Source organism: Pongo pygmaeus, chromosome 2 (genome assembly GCF_028885625.2).
Source record: "Pongo pygmaeus isolate AG05252 chromosome 2, NHGRI_mPonPyg2-v2.0_pri, whole genome shotgun sequence".
NCBI lineage: Eukaryota > Metazoa > Chordata > Mammalia > Primates > Hominidae > Pongo > Pongo pygmaeus.
The window spans coordinates 157,742,281-157,766,379 of NC_085930.1; positions in this window are offsets into that span (position 1 = coordinate 157,742,281).

Genomic DNA, 24,099 nt, shown 5'->3' on the forward strand with positions numbered 1-24,099 from the left:
TGCCCAGGAGCGCGGACAGGTGGAAGCGGGAAAAGTGCTGCCTGGAAAGACCAGGACACAGCACTTCAGAAAGCAGCAAGCAGAAATAGGGCGTTTTGGAAACACTGGCTCTAATCACAGGAGAGTCCAATGTGATCTCCGAAGGGGCGGGGTCCTGTGTCATAAAAAGCAATCCATGAATTCAGGAGGCTTCTCCTCTGGCCGCCGGCCTGCGTCGTTGAAGGAGTGGCATATCACCTTCTATGATAGGAATTAGTCCTCCAGAGAACTGATCTATGGTCGCCTTTTATGACAGATATCACCAGGAAAGGACTTAAGAACACACAAGTGGGGATATTTTGTTATTCATGTTTATAGAACCAAGGTAATAAAGGTATATTTTATAGATGTGCTTCTTATGTCACTAGCCAGGTTTCATTGGATCAAGGGTGACACCTAGTGGGGAGACTGTGCTAAACTCTTATTTTCTGTCAAAAAATTCAAATTAGTTTGTAAAATTATCCCACATATAACCAAGGTATCATAAAACCAACGTCTTTTACAATTGCACCCAAAATCCTGTGACTTCAATCTCCATAGGAACAACAGAAAAAGGGGACTGACACACTGAAACTAGATTTAAACAAGCCAGAAAAATATATACGCCTATGAAGAAACAGACAAGGAAAAGAAACAGAGTTAAACTGAAACCCTGTCTCTACTAAAAATACAAAAATTAGCCAGGCGTGGTGGCATGCACCTGTAATCTCAGCTACTCAGGAGGCTGAGGAAGGAGGATCTCTTGAACCCGGGAGGCTGAGGTTGCCGTGAGCCAAGATCTTGCCACTGCACTCCAGTCTGGGTGACAGAGTGAGACTCAGTCTCAAAAAAAAAAAAGAAAAAAGAAAAAAGAAAGAAAAGAAAAGAAAAAAGAGAGAAAACTAAGCTTTGTCCCAACCTTCCTTAACATGGTGAAAATTTTCCATCAGACGGAGAGAGGACAATTAGGATTTGACTAGGAATCTGTGGCAAGGACTTTTTAACTGAAAGCAGGTGAAAAACAGTGGCTAGTGATACCGGAAGCCCTGCTGAGCAGCCTGGCCTGGGGCAGTTGTCCCCTTTGCCTTGTGGGATCCAGGAATCAACCCTTGCCCTGCATTTCTGAAGTTCTGCAATTCACATGCCATGTTACACCAACCAGGACTATCTGGGGGCCACCTTGGTCTTCTCACCCCAGATGCTATCACCATTTTTTTCTGACTCTCAAATCAGGGCATATAACCTAACACCTACCAAGTCAGACTATAAAACAGTCATTGAACTAAGTAAGGCCTGCCTCCAGACATTTAAGATATTAACCTGCTGTAACTACATAGATCTGTATTTGATTTTTTTTTTTTTTTTAAGCAACGGATTCTCACTCTGTCACCCAGGCTAGAGCTCAGTGGCATGATCTCAGCTCACTGCAACCTCCGCCTCACAGGTTCAAGCAATTCCCTGTCTCAGCCTCCCGAGTAGCTGGGACTACAGGCACCCACCAGCATGCCTGGCTAATTTTTGTATTTTTGTAGAAATGGTGTTTCACCATATTGGTCCAGCTGGTCTCAAACTCCTGACCTCAGGTGATCCACCTGCCCTGGCCTCCCAAAGTGCTGAGATTACAGGCATGAGCCACTGGGGCACCCAGCCTATATTTGACCTTTTTGCTTTCCATAAAGAACTTATTCTGCTTTCTAAATTCCCTCTGGGATAATATTTTGCTTTTTTTTCCCCCCCCAGGAATAACCATTTGCTGTCATTCAGGAAAAGGATTTTATCAGGTGCTAACAGTTTCCTATATCTCTTTTATCCATGATTGCAGCTTTCTGGTTTCTCACCTCCTTCTCACCCACTCCCCTCTAAGTCTCTAAGTCACCTTCTCACAGGATTCTTGAGGCCCCAACACAGGGTTTCCATCTCAGAGTCCTCCCATACAGGGCCTTTCTTCCAGCTGTCTCACAATGATTCCTCTGAAACTCACCGAATAAACATTAATTTGCCATGAAACAGCTCCCACTCGAGCATCTTCCGTTCCACTAGACGCATGCACTTTATGACTCCCATGCCTGGTCTGCGCCACACTGTTGGTTTGCTTTGGCAGCCCTGTTGAGCCTAATGGTGTACTTCATTCCTGTTTGTTTTATTGGTTAAATCAAATTAAAATGTGTATTTGGCTGGGATATAGTGTGCTCACTTGTGTGTATTTTAATTTACACACATGAACCCAGTTTTGAGACCCAGAGGCCCAGTTTAAAAATTAGAAGTTTTCAAAACCATGCTGCGACAATCAACAACAGTTAAAAGACTTCACAGACAGCAAATATTTAAAATAAGTTTAATTACCAAGAACTACTGGTCTTTGAGCCCAAGGAAGTATGACTCCCATCTGTAAGGTTCCCACACCTGACTGCAAGAGTGTGACCAGATATCTTTCATAGATCTCCTGAGCTGAAGTCACTAGGCAGGAACCTAGAATCTCTATTTGCCACAAGCTCTCAGCCAGCCCCACATATTTTTCAGTCCAGTGTTTGAAAGCACTGCTCTGAATTGCACCTCTTTTTCATCTCAGAATTGCTCTGAATTTCTCACCCCTTTCAGAAAGATTTGATAAAACAACTTCTACCAGTGTTTACCAGCCTAAAGTCTTGTATATCGTCTTGATTCTTGTCATATCTATGTACCACCTCTACTGTAATTTACCTAATATGTGTATGCCAGTTGGCTTATATTTTTGCATAAATGAACTTAGTTGTTTAAAAACTATATCATTGCCATGAAATCACGACTTTGGTGTGTGTGTGTGTGTGTGTATATATATATATATATATATATTTTTTTTTTTTTTTTGAGACGGAGTCCCACTCTATTGCCCAGGCTGGAGTGCAGTGGTGCAATCTTGACTCACTGCAAGCTCCGCCTCCCGGGTTCACGTCATTCTCCTGCCTCAGCCTCCCAAGTAGCTGGGACTACAGGTGCCCGCCACCACACCCAACTAATTTTTTTGTATTTTTAGTAGAGATGGGGTTTCACCATGTTAGCCAGGATGGTCTCAATTTCCTGACCTCGTGATCCACCTGCCTCGGCCTCCCAAAGTGTTGGGATTACAGGCTTGAGCCACCTTGCCCGGCCATATTTTTCTAATATACAATACAATAAAATGTACAAGTAAAAATTGCTTTCAAATGTTCTTCCCTGTAACAGTAAACATAGTTTTTACATCAATGGGGTAGCCTTACAATATCTGAGAAAACACTAATAAAAGGAAATAATCTGATCCCACCTTTCCTCCAAAGATGGCTCTAAGGAAAAATGTAAATAGGGAAGTTTTGTATTGAGGGCCTCATTCCTCATCCATGTCTTCCTTCCTTTAAACAGTAATCACATAAATCACTGGGGGTGGGGCCTGGGTATCCAGTAATTCTAATATGAGCTAGGGGTAAAAGCCATTATGTCATTTCCCTTTCAAAAGACATTTCCCCTCAACAATAAACCTCATTCCTCCTACCACTTCCATAGATCCAGCCCCTTTATGCACTGAGAGAAAGCCAATTTTCAGGCTGTCCTAAATTCATAGTACATCAATATGTCTATACATCCACTACTGACAGGCTTGTTTTACTTATTTCATTCTTCCTTTCTTCTTATTCTGTTTTGTTATTTTATTAGCTAAAATAAATGACTTCTGATTTTGGAAGCAAATGTTCAATGAAAGAAAATTTAGAAAGTAAAAATAAGTAACAAAAGTAAACAAAAGTAAACACATAATACCACTTTTAACACTGCAGGACATATATCAAAACCCTTTCTAGAATATGAGTCAGAGTGTTATTTAGAAAACGGTATGTGCTGAATGCACCACTGTAAAAGAAGGAGAGGTGCTTTTTCCTCCCTCATTCCCAAGCAAATTTCGTGTTCTAAGTCTGAGCTTCCTAGCCTCGGCCATTTGTTAATAAGTATAGTTGCAGAGTACAAACCAGAAGCCAGGAGGTGCTAGAAAGCTAACACTCTGTCCACCCAGAAAGAGACTAGTCCTGAGAGTGGAGGCCCGAGCCAGGAGGACAGAAGTTTTGCCAAGGAGGAGACCAGTGGCATTGGGTTCAAGAAATGGTGAAGATCTATGCCCCACTCCCAGACAGTCCTCAAGCAGTGACCTGGACTGAACCCCAGATTTTTGGCCTTGGCCCACAACAAAAAATTCCCTTACCCAGCTTGGTGGAGGAAAGGAAGCTGCCCTCTTAAAAAGGGCAATGAGCATCCTAAAATCCTCAACCGCTTTATAAATCAAGAAGAGCCTCCTAAAACTCAACTGAGACGGAATTTCCTGCTAGTTGTGGTCAGTGGGAGGGGACATATTGATCTAATTTGGAATTGTTAAGGCCCATTTACCTAAACCACCAGATTTCTGGAGCCTCTCGATAAGAGGGAGTTGAGAGGGCTTCTTATAAGATCTGGGAATTTAATGGATAAATTTAAGGAAAAAATTAGGAAAGTAGGGATAAAATCTGGATTAGATTCTGTCAAAATGAAGGTATGATTTTTACCTTAGCAAGGAAAAAATTTTTATCTTAGCGAGGAAAAAATCTAAAGTGGGTAAGAGTTGTCATTCATTTAAAAAGAAAGAAAATAGCAGTCACTTCTGTTAAAAGAAGAAGATATCTAGTCATTTTTATGGTTATAGAGTGGCCTCATCTTTATCTTGTTCCAAACATAGTCACAGAGTGGCCTTGTCTGAACATTGTTTATATTCTGTAAGCACTGTTAGTGTTCACTTGGGAACATCATGATCCAGCAGCCAGCAGCACAAATTTTTACTTTCCTAAACAAATAAAGGAATGTATCACCACTCAGACCAAACTAATATTTACTTTACATATATATACATACACATATTTTTTACAAATAAAATATTATGCTATACATACTATTTGATAATATGCTTTATATAATGACATAGCATCAGTAGCTTTCCATGACAGTGTTCATCAGCATCACTTTAAATGTAGGAATGGAGCTCCATCGTGCAGATGAACCAAAACGTGTTTCATTAATCCCCCATTGCTCAACATTTAAAATGTTTTCCTTTGTGTGTGTATGTGTATGTGTGTGTGTTTGTGTGTGTGTGTGTATTAGTTTGCTAAGGCTGCTGTAACAAAATACCACAGACTGCATGGCGTAAATAAGAGAAATTTCTTTTCTCACAATTCTAGAGGCCGGAAGTCCCAAATCAAGATGTCAGCAGGATCGATTTCATTCTGAGGCCTCTCTCCTTGACTTGTAGATGGTTTTCTTCCTCCAGTGTCTTCACATGGTCTTTCTTCTGTGTATATCTATGTCCTAATTACCTCTTCTTATAAGGTTACCTGTCATACCGAATTAGGGCCCACCCACAGGACCTCATTTTACCTTAATTTCCTCTTTAGAAGTCCTATTGCCAAATACAGTCACATTCTCCACTACTGGGAGTCAGGACTTCAATATATGAATTTTGGGAGACCCAGTTCAGCCCATAACAATGTGAACATCTCTGTATCTATGATTTTGTGTACATCCATAGTTATTTCCTTAGGATAAATTTCTAGAGGTGAGATTGATAGGTCAAAGTGAGATCACAGTTTGAAGGCTTTTGATAATAACATCAAATTGCCCTTGAAAAGTTGTCACGATCTATGCCCTCACCAAGCAGTACAGGAAAGTAACTTTAGCCCTGTTTCCTTCATTGTGCTTTGTAGTTTTGTGATCTCTTTTTATTGGTTTCATATTTGGCAGATTTGTCTATCTCCACATGAGTTCAGATAGCCCAACATGTTAGTGAGACAAAGACTGTAAGTTTAATAGCTTCAGTAGGAGAGAGATTTTATCAGTAGTTATATAAACAAAGAGAATATCCTATACATAGTAAATCAGGACTGTCATTTCTATACACAAAGTACAGCAAAGTTAGATTTTTTACTGATAGAAATAGTGCCTTGATTTTTATATCAAGCATTTAATACTCTATTTTGTACTCCATGACATCTCAATAAATGTTTGTTGATTATCTTTTAAATACCAACTAATTCAATTAGAAATCTTCTGGTTTCAAGTGACAGAAAACCCAACTCTAAATGGCTTAAGCAAAAAAAAAAAGGAATTCATTGATTCATGTAACTGAAAACCCTGTGAGACAGGGTAGCCACAGGTGAGACTTCATTCTGAAATTAAGGCTGCCACCACCAGGGCCCACCTCTGTTTGGCTGCCTTTGGACTAGCTCAATGCCTAAGCTCTCTGTGGTGGCCTCTGGCAATGCCAAGCTGAGTCACAAAAATGGCTGCAGGAGAATCAGAAGAAAGTCACTACAGACACTAGGCGGAAAAGCAACAAATACCACTATTCTGGCTCACATATAGTTCTAGAGCTAGCAGGAAGTTTAGAAATCATTTAGTCTAATAATTTTTAAAAGTTTTTTTGTTATGTTTTATTTTGCTGGTAACCCTTTCTTCAGACAAGAGCTTATGATGAAGTCAAATATATAAAATAGAATTAAAAACTGAGCGGGTAAGTTGAAACAGAGGTGAGGATCCTTTGCCCCCTCGCTGCTCATTCTCCATGAGGCAGCTTCAAGGAGCACACTATTAATCACTTTAGAGATAGAGAAACTGAAGCTCAGAACACATACATGGTTCACTCTGGAGCATCACCCATGAATGACAGAGCCAATGGAACTCAGGAGCCTTCACTCTGTCCCCTCAGTCTTGCTGCTTCCCTCACCGGTTGCTCCTCACTGCCATTTTGAGCATTATGTTTAACTGATATCCTTGATTTAGCAACTCTGCTCCTACCAAAAAAAACGGAAGCAGAATTGAAAAGCTCAATTGCCTGCCATCTGTGTATATGTACAGCCCTTGTGTCTCCAGCCACAGTTGGTTACTAAGACCAGCTCAGAACTGAGCAGGCTCAGAGCTACATTAAGCCTCTGTTCCTCCAAGTCCATTTGAGATTTTTAATTTCAAATCAGCACAACAGTGCCTAAATCAGTGTTTCTCAGGGTGTAATCTAAGAATTTTGTGGATACCTCTCACTCCAAAGCCCTCTTAGGAATTCTTGAGTTTAGAAGATATTTTTGGACAAGGTATAGTGAACGAAAGCTGGAACCTAGAAATAGCTGTCCTATAAGAAAGAAAGCTTATCAGTTCCAATTTAAAAGTTAGAAATCCTTTTCTTTAGTGCATGATTGAGAGTTAAAACCAATACTGGAAAAAGAAATGAAAAAGGCGACCAGATTTACACAGATAAATTTGCATAGGCAGTTAAAAATGAAATAAATATTTTAAATAAAGTAAAATAAGCAACACCATATATACCTGATGAGAAGTATCCCCCAAAATATCACTGACGTGTTTTATCTGAATTTATAGCCAAGAGATGGACACAGAAAGACTGCTGTAGCTCACAAATGCATTCTCTCTTTCCTTCTCTGCCTCCCATCTCCTTCTCCTACTTTGTATTAAAGCTTTTCTTATGCAAAAGATCCAGGACATAGAAGAAAACAGAAAATTTCATTAACAAATTTTCTACAATAAAACAAAATACAACCTTAAAAGCCATTGGGACACTAAGTAACATCCTGAGCTATATATATGCAAGATCATGGGTTAGAGCCCACAGAGAAAAGTCACAAGAGGCCAGAATGGAAGAATGATTTCTGGAGAGTCTCATGAGATATAACTCTCCCTTTATATGGAGGAAAATTGTTTCTATTGAAGCTATGATTTCTAGCAAACCCCACACAGAATTGTGCATTTCTATTCCGCAATTAAAACCAATTTTAATTACTTGAAGCTAGATATATAGAGCCTCTCAAAATGTTCCTTGGAAAAGAAAATTTTTCCCTTGACATAGAAAAAAAAAATGGAGAAAACCGACATATTTTCATATCCCTTTTACATCGAAAATTATTTTTGGGGTTTAGTAGAAGAAATATATTAAACCCATCATGATTTGCTCATCATAGAGCCCTGGATCTAGTACATAAAGAGATGTGACTGTCACAGGAACAATTCGAGTTGAGGAGGCATTGATTTTTCTCATGTTTGGGCTTGAATAACCAAATAAATTCCTTCATGTCCACCTATAACCACCTGTTCACATCTCAGTTGTCAGCTGATGTTATAATTTTCTGTTACTCATCTATATTTCCCATGACATTCTTAGCAAAGGTAAGGGCTGTATCTCATTTATGATCGTGGAGGGCCTAGGAGAATGCTTGGCCCTCAAATACTCAATAAATTGAGTAGGCACCTAATAAATGGCATAGAAACAGAAGCATAAAAGTGGCCAGATGAACCCATTGCAACACCCCCTCCAAGCTCTGAAATGCTACTATTTTTACCTGTTTTTCTGGATTAGCAAAAGGCTAAGTGTAAATCCCAAAGAAAGGCTGGGTCCAAAACTTCAGAAAATATGGCCAAGTAAGAATTAGAACTGTGGAAGAGGTTGTAGAAACACTGGGTGAAATTAATATATCCTCAATGGTATTTTTTTGCTTTTTTTCTTTGCTAGTTTATTTCATCAAAAAGATAGTAAGCCTAAAAACAGCATTGTTAGGGAGCTGGTAGCTCAAGACAAAGAAGCTGAACCAGAAGAGGGCACTCTTACCACAGAGATTTACAGCTAATGGTTTTTTTTTCTTTTTTCTTTTTTTAAATGTTTGCCCCTCAGCAGGGCCAACAGAGAAAGCAGGACATTCTTTCCTAAGGAGCTCATAACTCTCCCAGCCAAGCAAGAAGGAAAAGGCAAAACACCAAGGGTGAAAACTTAGCAGAGAATGCCAAAGGCAATGACCGTGCTCCCTGACCATCACACGCTGGAGGCAGAGCTTTATATGGTTCTCAAAGGATTGTTTACCTCCTCCTCACTAAACCTTAAAAAAAAAAAATTCCAAAAATGAATTATACCAAGCCAACCCATATTACCCAGTCTACGAAGCCAACCCACATTCTGGCCTTTACTGCTTTTCAAATCTTTCTGTTTCCACTTGCTGGAACAAGTCATTTCATTCTAGGACCAAAACAGGTTTGATTTCATCTGTCGGAGGCCTGTAACATTAAGTGGCAGTGTCGTGCTTGTTAGAGGAGGAGCATTTGTATTCTCCCGGATCCCCTGTGGAACCACCTGGGCTTCTGAGCTAGAGAAGCAAATAAACCCTGTCCCTGCCTTCACCCTTCTTTGAGACAGTTACAGGCTGACGGTCTGAACTTTGGGAGAGACAGGACTTTGGTTATCCCTCTCCACTGAGGGCTGCCACCACACACAATTGATCCAGAGATTGGGAGATGGGTAATCCATCTCATCCTGTCCCTAAAGCCCTGTCTTCCCCAGTCAGCTCTGTTTGAGGACTTCATTTGTGTACTGGTCCAAAATGTGCCCTTCTCCTAGCCTGTGTATGACTAGGAGACTACTTCAACCTCCTTGCCCACAATTCTTCTCATTGCTTACTCTAGCCAGACTGGCGTCTATGTTGTTCTTTGAACACAATTGTGTTCCTGCCTCAGGGCCTTTGCACTTTGATTGTCCCTCTATCTAGAATTATATTCTCTCAGACACCACATGGTTCACCCTCTCGCTTTCATTCAGGGTTATGCCCAAATGTGATGCCTTCCCTGAGCACGCACATCTACACTAGCACCCACAGTATTACGCTCTATCCCCTGACACTGCTGTATTTTTCTTCACAGCCCTCATCACTGCCTAACGTTATGTTATAAATCTAATCATCTATTTCTGTCAACTCCACAAAGGCAGAGACTGACTTCTATTTGTCCGCAATTGGATCTGCGGTGCCTTGGCACAACAGATGTTCTCAGTAAACAGAGAATTAATCAATTAAAAATCTGTCTTTCAGCCCATGGGTTCCCTCCTCCAGCTTCTCATGTACTCCTCATTCACTCCAGAATTAAACTAAATCCTATGGCATGGCATTCAGGGCTCTGATCGGACCCTCTCCTCCCTTTCTGGCCCTGTCTCCAATTGCACACCCTCCACCTGCAACGTACCCTGGAACTCCAGTCAAACCTGGATTACCATCCACTTTCATGTCTGGATGCCTTTGCTCCTGCCCTTCATTCCCTCACCACTTGCTAAAATCCTCCTAATCTCTGAACACCCATCTGACATGCTCACTCCTCACAATGAAGAGGCATTCTCCCTCCCATCCCAGCCACAGACAGTTCTTCTGTCCTCCAATGCCAGTTTGTACATCAATTGTATGATGCCCTCTGTTACAAATTATTTCTCTCTTTAACTTTCTCTGCCAGTAGACAAAGTAGAGGAACAGGATAATTCGCTCTTTTAACTTCCACACATAGAGCAAGGGCCTCGACACAAATACCCTCAGAAGCTAGGCACAAAGTAAGTGAGGTGCATGACTGGCTTCATCAGCTCAGGCTGCCATAACAAAATGGCGCGGACAGGGTAGCTTAAACAGAAACTTATTTTGTTCTGGAGGCTGGAAGTCCAAGTTCAAGGTTCCATCAGGGTGAGTTTCTAGTGGGCCTCCCTTCCTAGCTTGTAGCTAGCTTTTCACTGTTCCCTACAAGGTCTTTCCCCTGAATGCATGCAGAGAGAGAGATCTCTAGTGTCTCTTCCCCTTACCCTCGTGACCTCATTTAACCTTAATTGCTTCCTTGAAGGCCCTATCTTCATTCAAATCAGTCACTATGAAGGTTAGGGGTTCAACATGTGAATGACAGGAAGTGAGGACACAACTCAGTCCTCAACAATAGGCAAGGCAGGACCCAAGGGAACTGGAGGGGAGTTCCCCATACATAGGGGGAGCTGCTGCTTAGCTCCAGCACATGGTTCCAGGCCTGACATGCAAGCCCACTATTCCTAAACCTCCAGTTTCACAGAAGCTGGAACTCTGGATGATTCCTAAATCAAATTTCTCATTTTGAAATGAGAGTCAGTAACTAATTAAAACATTATTTTTAACGGTGTGAGCAAAACAAGCCCTGTCCACAGGCAGGATTCAGCCTGGGGACCAAGAGTTGGTAGCTTTTGAACTCCAGCAGAAGTACTGGGCCCACGGCAAAGTCTTGCTCAATGCTTCAGCGGGAAATTGTCCATTGATGTATGTGCCACTGTTTCAGAAACTCTGAAATAAAAATGAAGTGGAAAAAAAAAATCCTGACTTCTGTTATACAAAGACTGCCTACTCCTCCCATCTCTCCCACCTTATAGGTCTACTAACAAGTAACTGCTGTCACTGTCCGCCTCTCCATTCCCATCTCCCCTGCCCGGCCACACAAACCTGGGCAGACCCTGGGTCTAGTTCTGAGGTCTGCAATTAATGGGAGAGAGAGAAACTGGGGTCAGTTGAGAAGCAAGCCACAAAGTGATTAGAGATCTGAAAAATAAAGATCAGGAGAGGTTAAATGAACCAAGGTGATTCCCTTTGGAGGAGAGAAGGTTACAGGGTGAGCTAGCAACGGTTTTCAAGTATATAAAAGGCTCATGCCTAGGACAGTAATAAGCGGTTCTCCCTACTGAGAACAGAACAAACAGAAAACACACTCCAAATGCAGCATGGGGATGTGGATGTTTCTTCCTCTAACACAGGTATTTGTAAGGACTTTTGAATCTGAATGGACTTTTAGAGTGGAAAAAGTTTTTGTTTTTTTTTTTTTTTTGGCATTCATTATCTCTCTCCTGATGGAGCAGGTTGTTAACAATGAAAGGAGGAGCCATATGGTAAAAATACTTTCATCTACATAAGAGGACAGTGATGTGATGTTTCTCAATGAAGAATGTATCATTTCTGTATTTGCCTATGAGATCCACTTCATACAGGAAACAACTGAAACACAAATTGCTTTGGTAACATGTTCAAGGTCAGAGGGCTATAAACAGCCACATTTTCCCCATTGCACACTTTCCAGTTACATACCGAGAAAGCTGAGTTTTTGCCAGTAAATAAGGAGTGTAGAAGATATCAATACATAAATAGATATACATAAACAAACAAGCAACCTCTTCCTTAAGAGGTATAGAAGCAGGCTGGCGCAGTGGCTCATGCCTGTAATCCCAGCACTTTGGGATGCCAAAGTGAGCAGATCACCTGATCAGGAGTTCGAGCCTGGATAACATGGAAAAACCCTGTGTCTACTAAAAATACAAAAATTAGCTGGGCATGGTGGCGCACTCCTCTAATCCCAGCTACTTGGGAGGCTGAGGCATGAGAATTGCTTGAACCTCAGAGGTGGGAGGCAGAGGTTGCAGTGAGCCAACGCTGCCACTGCACTCCAGCCTGCGCAATGGAGCGAGACTCAGTCTCCAAAAAAAAAAAAAAAAAAAAAACTATTAGAACTAGAGTCCTCCAGGGCAGAGGCAAGCTGCCTTCATAGAGAAGCATGGCGTTTCCCAGAGGCCTCCATGGTGACTTGCATTTTCTTAATTTTCTAAGTTGAAGGAAGAGCAAAAGTGAGCTTATCTCTGGAACTCTACCCAGCCTGACCTTCAAGAAAGCCCATGGAAATAAAGTCTTAGCTGTTTCCTTTGTGCTCCCTTTCTTCTCTCAGCCCCAGAACCCTCTTATTCCTGAAAACGTCCACCAATATCCTCAGGGACCCTCACAGAGAAGGCTGACCAGACCCAGAAACCAGCTTGTTACCCTACTTCCTCACAGCATCACTCTTCTTTAGGATTTCTAACCAACATGATATAGCCTTATGCCTCTTGTTAAGAATGCCCATTATTACATGGGAATAAATTTGGAGGGTTTCCACTGAGCAGGTGGGTTTCAGATAAACATGGGCCCTTGCACCTCTCTTCATGCAGGTAAAATCTGCCCCACCTAGTTAGTCATGGCATTTACTCAATCTTGATCTCTTTTCTCCTCCCCTTTCTACCACTTCCCAAAATGTATTTATTTGCCCTGATATTGCCTATGTTAGTCTGTTTTCACACTGCTGATAAAGACATACCCAAGACTAGGCAATTTACAAAAGAAAGAGGTTTAATTGGACTTACAGTTCCACATGGCTGGGGAAGCTTCACAATCATGATGGAAGGCAAGGAAGAACAAGTCATGTCTTACATGGATGGCAGCAGGCAAAGAGAGCTTACGCAGGGGAACTCCTCTTTTTAAATCCATCAGATCTCGTGAGACTTATTCAGTATCACGAAAACAGCACAAGAAAGACTTGCCCCCATGATTCAATTACCTCTCACCAGTTCCCTCCCACACTTGGGAATTCAAGACAAGATGTGAGTGGGGACACAGCCAAACCATATCATTGCCTAATTGTATTTTTCTTCTTGCTAGATTATTAAAGAGCCTCCATATCATCTTTAAATGTTATTAGCTTAATAAGAATGAGAATGTGAGAATGTCAACATTAAATCAAAGAAGTGTTTTGCTTCGCTTTGTTTCACGTGATGGGACTATATCTAGAAGGTGTGATAAAAGGAGGGTAGCCCATTTATTTATACATCATAAATTGTTACCAGACATTTGGAATTAGGAAAAGTACCTCAGGAATTACAAGGGCCAGCACATGTGAAAAAGGCTTAATTGAGACCGTGAATTTGGAAATAGCTAAAGAGGTAGTTTACCTTACTGCTATTATCTCTTCTAGTGTTGTTATGCTCTGGATTGGCTTGAATCACATAAAAATGGTACTAAAAGGGATATGGAATCCATGTTTTATGAGTAGAGATTAAGTTATTTATTTGATATTCCATCACATAAATTTGGGAGCTAGACAAATCTGCATTCAAATCCCAGATCTGCCATTTGCTGTGAGAATCTGGCCAAGAAAGTTCATCCATCTCTAAAATAAGGATAAGAACACCAACCTCCAAGTTTTTCATAAAAATTAACTTATGTAAGATACGTCATACACATAGCAGTTTGTAGTACATATTAAGCTTTCAGCAAGTGGTAATGATTACCACCATTAAAATAATGGTAATAACATTTTCACCCGTCTTTGCTTTCTCAAACACTTCTCTAGATTCTAATCAGACAAACTTACCTTGAAAGCAGATATCAGCAACCTGGAATATTGTGCAAAGGCAGCCCAGAAATTGTCTCAGACATTGTACTCCCAGTGTCTTCCACTGACGTGCAAAAGTGTGCTCAGTGTATCCTGGGCAACCCTCCTCTTCATATCACCCTCCTACCACCAGGTGTCCTGAGTCCTCCTCTCCTTCCAGCAAACTCATCCATGCATACCATCCTCTGCCCTGCCCCACTGTTACTCCTCCTCTCCCCCCCCCCCTTTAATCAAAACTCTCTTTCCTTCAGGATGGTTATATTCTTTGTGTGCTAGGACAAAAGTACCAGCAGTTTCCTCATCAGCCAACTGAGAGAGTAAATGAAAAGCTCCCAACTGCGCCAAGCCCTCAGGTGGCCTCAGTAAATGTGAGTGCTCATCCCTCTTGTGTAAGATAGGAGATCCATACAGGTTTACCTCTAAAATTCTGGGATTACACAGAAATTTATAGCAAAGTATGAAGCCAGGGTATGTTTGTATGCTGGCAGAAGAGTTTTCTTAACCACTTTCTCCCCAACCCACCACACCTCAACTAATCTTTATTTGGTAGACTAGGATATATTTAAAGATATCTGAAGAAACTGTGTCATCACCCAGCCAACACAAAAAAGCCAAAACACTATCAAAATCCTCACCAGCCCACTTCCGAATAGTGGCTGGCCCCTGGTCCACATACAAATATTGCTAGAGTATTTAAAAATAGTGTTAGCACCTGTTAAGGATGTTTGTGGACAGTCCAAGAAAACATAGATCAGCTTCATCCCGGAAGGACCCTTGACCAAAAGCTGTGACCTCAAGCATGACAAGCTTTTTTGAGCAGAACTAAGAGCAAGATAGGCACCCCATAACTAAGAGCAGTGTGGGTACCCCAGGGTAAGTATTGTGGTAACATTTGCTGGATTCAGGCTGGAGCAGTGACCTGATCGAGAGGTGGCATTTGCCATTAAGGCAGATTTGGAATTTGATGGGCTGGTTTGTCAATCAAAGGACCATCCATGGGACTGATGGCTCCATAAGAACCCAGTAATGGAATTATGTGCCTGGGATACACAGCTGGCAATTATATTCTCCACAGATCACTTCAGGCAGCAATAAAGATAAAGTGCTTTATAATGTATTCATTCATTTCAATACAGTCAGTAGTGATGTTAGAATGGGGTTCCTATCAAGAAAAGGCAGAACTGCATTTGAGAAGGAAAAATGTGCTTTCTTAAAGAGATTATTTTAGAAAGCAAATGAATATACATGAGCAATTTCATTAAATCATAAGTCAATTTGGCAGGTGATCCTAATAGGCTACTAGCAAAGGGGGAATTAGAGCAATTGAAACAGTGGAAACAAATGAGCTACAGGTGTGCCTTCTTGTTGTCTCTGTTCTCATTTGGATTATTACAGGCTATGTCAAATATATTTTGAAAAGTTTGTAGTGTATCATCCCAATAATTATATCTGGAGTGTCTAGAAAGCATTGACTAGTCATATGATAGGCAGCTTAAGAGAGGAAATGTGGTTTCTGGTTGTCCTCTCACAGACTTAGCAGCTTCTTGATACTTCCCCTTAAACCAAGGCTGTCCTCCCCTCCTCTACCCAGGAGGAGATGAGTCACACAGGGAAGGAAAAGGACTCCTAATGCAAGACGAAAAACACTGAGATAACCCCCAGGGAGGGGCGCTGTCCACAAAAGGCTGTGCTGATGCTCATAAAGAAGTTAGACCTGTGAAGGCACAAAGCTGCACCCCTAGCCTTGACCTCTTGCCAACATAAAAAAATGTTGTCTTTTAGGATGATGTGCTTTTAAAGCTAACTCATAATCTTCCTCCTCAATTCCCAAATTAGCCTCTTTTTTGAACTTGCCTGTTTCACTAATTTAACTAACACATATTTATTGATAATTTACTATGTGCCAGGCACTGTATTAGGTGCTGAGGATAAAGCCATTAAAAAGGACAAAGTCTTGTCCATATACCCTTACATTCTAGTCAGAAAAAAATGACTGAATATACGATATATTGTCAGGAAGGATATAGTCAGGGAAGTCTTTCTAACCAGGGTACATTTTAGCCATCTCTATAGCTTAAGCTCCCTATCTCTATGAACCTGCAAGAATTTTTAGGAAAAGTAACATTTTGAAATATAGTGTATTAATTGAAAATGCCCATTTTTACAGGCATAAATGAGTGGAGAGGGCCAGGTGGGGGCTGGAAGTGAAGAAGCAAGTGAGGTAGGTCTCTGGAGGAACAATGTTCAGAACAGAGGAATTGACAGGTGCAAAGGCTTTGAGTAGGGGTGATGCTTGCTTTGCTTAAGGAATAGCAAGGAGACCTGTGTGACTGGAGAAAAGTGAGCAAGGTGGGATGGGAGGCAAGGCATGTCTCCCAGTTCTTATTCCCCTCCAGGTTGGAAACTGCAGGTAAACTACAGTATCTTTTATTCCTTCTACCTTTCTTTCATCCAGCTACATTTGGTTATCTTTTCTAAACGATGATTCTCTAAAATCATCCCTTCCCTACTTCTCCTTCCTCTCTCAACTTAAATCAGCCTCCAGTCACTTTATATCCTGATTATTCATGAGCCTCCTAACTGGCTTTCAAGCCTCTTGCATCTTCAATTGCTCCAATTACTTTACTAAGCTTCCAGATTAATCTTCCTAGAGCATTGCTTTTATCACATCTTTTCTTTCCCTGCATAAAAATGGCTTAGCATTAGCTGTAGGATAAAGCAGAAGCTCTTTAGCCCACCCCCACCTCAATCTGGACCAAATCTCATCACCCTATGACTCCATTCCCACCTTTCCAACTCCAGTGGCCTCCCCTCATTGTGCCATACTCTGCCTAATCACTCTCAACCTTGAAGCCCAGACTAAGACACATGTTAGCCTACACTGTGTGACCCAGCCAGAAACAGACTATCCCCTTTCTTTAACAGTTGGAGCACTAAGTCACACACACACAAACACACACACACACATACACACACACACACACACACACAAAATGTACTGCTTAATATACAGCAGATATATTGCTTCCTTCTTTAGTCCTGGCTCACCAATTGGACCAAATTCATTGCAACCGGGAGCCATGTCTTAAACATCCTGTACATCATTTGAGTCCATATTTGTATATGCCATAATCTATATAATATGTGAATGATAAATATTAACAAAGAAAGACTTCTGGGTTGTCAGGCATTGAACTGGGTAAGAAAAAATGAAATAAAATGACCATATTGTGTCCTTAAAGCCCTTTCTTTTTTGTAGGGAAAAGGCACTGTTTAGTGCAAGATCATTTTCCTCTTAATGGGAGAAATAGTAAGGTCAGAAACATGGTCATAAAAATCTTATTTAGCTCATCCCCTATGCTCAGTAGCTAGTTAGCCAGATATCTAACATATTTATGTCAATCACTGAGCATATGTAACTATAAACTCTCTAGGGAATATTATCAACATGGTAGAACCAATGTGGAAATGTGGGCACCTACATGGGCCTCTAATATGTAAGGCTAAAAGATCTGAAAAGCCTTATAAAAGTGAGAACAAGATACACTTCTTCAATCCTCCAAACCACTGTCAAAAGCTAGGCAACAGCAATATTTTGTCCACACATAGAAAGTTCACATGGGCACAATAAAAACATAGCAAGGTTCATAAATCCTGCTTTGTTATGGAGAAAATATAAAAATTGCATTCTTAAATAGAAAGGTTTTCAACAAGAGGCTAATGTAAAATTTCTTTTCAGCTTTGGATGCCTGATGGCCTTGCACAGATTTGCCCAACAGAGTTGAACTGTCTGGACAGTGTTTTATGTGGGTGCTTTCAAGTTAGCACCTGCCAGCTTCTTTAAAGTCCTGTCTTTCACAATAATAACCACAATACAGTTAAAAATAATGGATGCAGGAATTTTGTATTCCATTCATATTCACTTGCTTTCAGCAGGATGAAGCACTTGAAGGGAAGGTGGTACGTCTCTCCTCTCGCTTTCCACCCACCTTTATCCTGGAAATTCAGACTGCCCGGGTTGCTATTCACATGAAGCCTCAGTACAAGCCTTGCTCATAGCAAAAGAACGCACAGGCCTTACTTGACATTATACGCAGAAGCCCTGATATCCTCCAGGACCTCCTACTGGCCGAAGCCTAGAATACCATTATGAGTGCAATCTCTGCAGCTTCCTTCCTTCTCTGTGAACTTGCAAGAATTTGGGGAAATGATTACACTTTAAGCTGTAAATTATATCTTAATGCAAAGGTTAAAATTCTAGTGTTTACAGGGCTAGATAGGAGGAGGGGACTAAACAGCCCAACTCAACTCCAGCCAAATGGATTCATGTAACATGGGCCCAATTCTACTAAGCCTTCTGACTTTAAGAGAAGCCAGAAATCCAGATATTTGTGTGAAATCACCCAATTTTTTTTTAAAATGATGACAACTGACTGATTTGTTAAGATGCTGTACAGATCAAACCAAACCTACCTTCAGCCTAGCAGCAAAACATGTTTGCAACCTTCCTCAGCACAGCCAAGGCATGAAAGAAGAGGAGAAAAGCTAGCACCCACTTGGTGGCAAAGGAAGGAAGGTGGGGGTGGGAGGCTCTAGGAAGAAGCCAAAGGTCCAATAGTGAGTTAAGCAGCTTTGCCAAAGATGAGCTCTGCAGCAGCTTGCCTGTACCCCAGCATGGAGAGTGGAGGAAGGGACCAACCACACAGCGATATTCTGGAAAGACCTCCAAGCAACAACTTTGTCCATATCCCATCTACTTCTATTCTATCCTCCCATCAGGCCCCCATTATGACTTTCATGGATCCTAGGCACTTTTGCCTTCACGGGTGCCTTCCTCCCTAAATATATAAAATATTTTATGGCTATGCTGGTATAAAGACAAATACTATTCAGGCTAGATCATATTCATTTTTTCCTTATGATTTTAAAAGATATTTTCTTAGGTCCCTGAAAATATCGTGGGCCTTAGATTCTGGCCTATTGAGCCTAAAGGCTACAGCTGGCCCTACCTCCAGCTGGGTAGTGCTTGGCTTCAACACTGGATGTAACACTCGTTACTTAGCAGCTGATGTTTGTCACTGTAAATATGGCAAATCACTCGCCATGTTGAGAGGTAACTATAATATTGTGGACATAGCATGGGCTGAAGTCAGACTACAAAAGTTCAAATCCCAGTTCTGCCATTTATAATTTAAGTGACTTTAGGCAAATCCTTTAACTTCTCTGTGGCTTGATTTCCACAACCATGAAACAAGAATGATAATAGTACCTATTTGAGCATTGCTATGATGATTAAATGAGTTAATACATGTAAAATGCTTACAACGGTACCTAGAAATAGTAGAAAATAGATGTTAGCTATTTCTGTGTTCTGTAGTTTCCCCACGACTGATTGACTTTATGGTTTTGGATATTGATAAAATTATTGAGTTAACACATAAGTACTCTTGAAGAGCTGACCCTTCTGAGGTCTTGAAGGCAATAACTCCGCAGGCTTGCCTCAGCTAGCTTTTAGTTGTATCTTACATTCTTCCTGTTAGCTTCCGGAGTGCCCCCATTTGTCTATAAAAGAAATTCAAAGTGAAGACTTGAGCATAAAACCTTGTCCAGGGGGCGGGGTGCGGTGGCTCACGCCTGTAATCCCAGCACTTTGGCAGGCCAAGGCAGGCGGATCACTTGAGGTCAGGAGTTGGGAGGCTGAGATGGGTGGATCATTTGAGGTCAGGAATTCAAGACCAGCCCAGCCAACATGGCAAAGCCCATCTCTACTAAAAATACAAAAATAAGCCCGGCGTGGTGGCATGCACCTATAGTCCCATCTACTCAGGAGGCGGAGGTGGGAAAATCGCTTGAATCCGGGAGGCAGAGGTTGCAGTGAGCTGAGGCTGCATTGCATCATTGCACTCCAGCCTGGGTGACAGAGTGAGACTCTACCTCAAACAAACAAACAAAACTTGTTCCAGAGATTCTAAAGAAATGTGCTTTTTCAATAAATATGCTTTGCATTCATCAATAAAGTGCCTAGCAGCTTTCAAAGCTCAAACATTATATAATGAGATAACACACTCAAAGCATCCAAAGACAAGAGAGAATGTTAGAAAACTTCATGACACTGGGAGGCCCCAGAGTGTCAATCTTTCCTATTGTACCAGAATAATTATCGCTAATGATCTGTTGTGATCCACAGAATTGCAAGGCGGAAGAGCCTCCCCATTCATTCTTATTGGCTGAAGACACTAAGGCCGAGAAAATTCAGTTGTTTCCTCAAGGTCACATAGATTAGTCTCCTGTTTTCTTCTGTGGCTACCCCAGTCATTTCTGTTATCTTTTTTTTTTAAATATTGTTTATACTGAGTTCTTTAAATCAAATCTATATCTTTCATGCTAGAATTGTTACAGCTAAAAATAGTTATAGACTTTTGTGCAGATTTTAAATTTCTTTTGGTGGAAAAAGAAAACAGTGGTCGAAAAAGTACTTGTTGAGCTGGGCATAGTGGCTCATGCCTGTAATCCCAGCACTTTGGGAGGCCAAGGTGGGTGGATCACCTGAGGTTGGGAGTTCGAGACCAGCCTGACCAACGTGGAGAAACCCGGTCTCTACTAAAAATACAAAATTAGCTGGGGGTGGTGGCGGGCGCCTGTAATCCCAGCTACTCGGGGTTGGGGGCTGAGGCAGCAGAATTGCTTGAACCCAGGAGGCAGAGGTTGCAGTGAGCTGAGATCGCGCCATTGCATTCCAGCCTGGGCAACAAGAGCGAAACTCCATCTCAAAAAACAAAAACAAAACAAACAAAAAAGTACTTGTTGAATGAATGAAAGTTCTTTAAGCTTTTCTGTCCTTTCTTCTTTTTTTAAGACAGGGTCTTACATTCCCACCCAGGCTGGAATGCAGTGGTGCAAACACAGTTCACTGCAGCCTCAACCTCCTGGGATCAAGCAATCCTCAAATAGCTGAGACTGCAGGAGTGTAGAGTGTGTCACCACGGCACCATGACACCACCCTTCGGTTAATTTTTGTTTTTTGTTTTTTGTTTTTTAAGATATAGGGGTCTTGCTATGTTGCCCAGGCTGGTCTTCAACTCCTAAGCTCAAGCAGTCTGCCCACCTTGGCCTCCCAAAGTGCTAGGATTGCAGGCTTGAGCCACTGCACCCAGCCTAAGCTTTTATTTCGTACCCTCTGTGATCTCATTGTTGAATTCCTCATCGTCTTATAAAGTAGAAGGAGGAAATGGAGACTCTTCCATTATCATGTTCTTGGTGTACATATAATCCAAATGGTTCATAACCACATATGGTTGATGTGTTGAGAAGGCATGAAGTATTCATATTTCTAAATGTTTAAAAGATTATATTAAAATGAGTGTTGTTTGATTTCAAAAGACTTGATGAAAATGTATCCAAAGCCACATGATTTGGTGATTCCTGAAGAGAAGAATAAGGGAGGCCATATGGAATCTCTGGCTAAGCTGAGCCTACTTTCCTTGCTCTTTCTACACAGTGTACTTTTAACTGCTCCAAACTGCAAAGAAACAAAAAACAAAACACTTATTCTCATCTAATCAGGAGGAAATGACATAATTTTAAATCTCTTACATCAGCTAAGGACAAATGCGTTTTTCAAGACACATATTTCCTATTTACAATTCCCATTCCAAAAAAAAAATCAGCAAATATCCCTCGTGCATTTGCAAAATACTGTAAAATCACTAATTCCTCCCAATAGCATTGATAGCCCATTATATAGCAAAGGTGCTAACGAAAGAGGCATATTACAGAATTTTATGTAACTCAAGTTCTATTCTGTTATTGAGTCCAGTGAGCCATGCTGCATTCCTAATGTTCACATAGATGTCTGAATCTTTCTTTGGGCCAAAATAAACCAATTGGTTGCATCTGAAATAGCTATTTTCTTAAAATTTGAAGTCATTTATAAACCAAATGATTATTTCCTTATAGCAAAAGAACAAAACCCTTTCCTAACCTATGCTCATATATGATGTTCCATTCTATGGGCCCAAATGCAATTCCTATGGGCCCAAAAGCCATGTCAGCGCTGAGTGCTTTATACAAGCTAATATATTGACTTTTTTTAACTGGACTATTAAGTCCATTAACATTTAATGAAACAATTTTAACTTTATCCACAAAACACTCACAATGCCTTTCCATCAACTCCCTAAAGGCAAAACAACATAAATTTAAGAGAAAAATAACTATGAAGCTTTAGTAACTGCAAATGATTTCTGTAGAACAGGTTAAGTCCCGAATTTTTGTCTCAATACAGTCCACATTTGATTTTTACTGCAAAGTTAAACCCAAACTGGCAATTACTCTTTGCTAACCCTACCAAATAATCTCAGCATGAAAACATTGGCATTCCTCTAGCTACAATGTAATATATATAGAATTAACACATAATTTCACAAAGAGTCTTAGAAATCCATTGCAAAATTATGCTGTAAAACATTTTCTTTTAAAATATCATGTTAATCCTTTTCCCTTTATAGAAGTCTCAAAGTAAAATTATATTCATTTTGCCTTGAATGATTAAGATCTAGAAACCAAAGTCCTTTACAGATATTCGACTGTCATATTGCCACAGAGAGATATATACGGAACACAAATAAATCAAATTGTTCATTCATTTGTGCTTTATTGATTGCTACCTTCAACATATACATATACTAGTTTAAGCTTATGTTCGTTCTGAACCTTAAATCTGAATCTTTTTATAAATACATTTTTTCCAAGACCTATTTTGAAACTTCTGAAGTACAGAGAAGTAACACTGGCCCCCTTATTAAGCTTTTTAGAAAATAAACTAACATATTCTTATTCATGTTTCTTAGTAGATGCCACTATCTGGACAATTCTATAGATCTAACAATTCTACATTCACTCCTCCCAAATTTGATCCCTTTGAAAATACCTCCTCTTTCCTCAGTTAAAAAAAAAAAAAAGCCACTAACAGCCCCCCTCAATTAAAAAAAAAGCAACAAAAACATGGAATTAAAGCAATATTTTGGTAAACTTATTTAATAACCTAATGATTAAAAAAAGAAGTCATATATTTTTTAACACCTGTCTTGAAAGACCCCAAATGGCAGCTTCAGGGATTTGAATACCTTTGAGAAACCTGAACATCTAAAGGAGTTAGTGGGACTGATGTGGTCGAAGCTCAGAACATTTGACATGGCAGTTGTAGAAGTTGTAAATGTACCACAGTAGGAAACAGCTTTCCATGGACTTCAAAGCAAACGACAGTTAATTATCTAGCTTTCAGGAGCAGCGTGGACTTACCGTGACAGCTGTTAGGCGAGGACACATGGGTATCTCCACAACTGAACATCAGCCTTCAGATTGTGTCATTGTTCAGCTTGGATCTCATTGGAACGAAATGCTTAAGGTCTCAGCTTGGTTCAATTCAAATTAGTCTAAGGGTTTTCCCAGATGGTTTCTCAGCACAAGCCTATTTCTCACCCCAGAGCCTGCGCTTCACCATCACTCAGAGCCCCAGTCGACATGCTGTTTGCATATGCTCAAGCTCCGTTTTTAATGCCGTGCATGGGATATCCATTTGAACTTTCTCCTCCCTATCATTACTGAATTCAACCTGGTGGTCTCATAACTTGGTGAGAAAAGAAGTGCTTCTTCTTTGGGGGGATTTTTAATCAATTTCTCTCTCTCTCTCTCTCTCCTTCCTTTGTCCCCTCCCCCTTATTTTTTAACTGACAGAGAAGATTGACTGTCTCTGCCTTGTGCTGAACAGGTGGGATGTCTTAGGGTGTTCTCCATGGCTGACCAAATACAGTAGGCCCAACAATTATTTGACTTGCATGAATCCGAGCAGGGCCTGGCATGTTCACATTTTCCCAGCGCATCCGCTTCTATCTATAACCTCATCGTGGCTCCAGATCAGCCACGTGAAAATTCCCAAAGTAACTGAGTTTATTCCTGGCTTCCCTGATACCACCTCCAAATCAAGGGTTGTGATAAGAATTGTGTAATTTTTTGTATCTGGCACCTTTGTAAGATCATGAACTCATC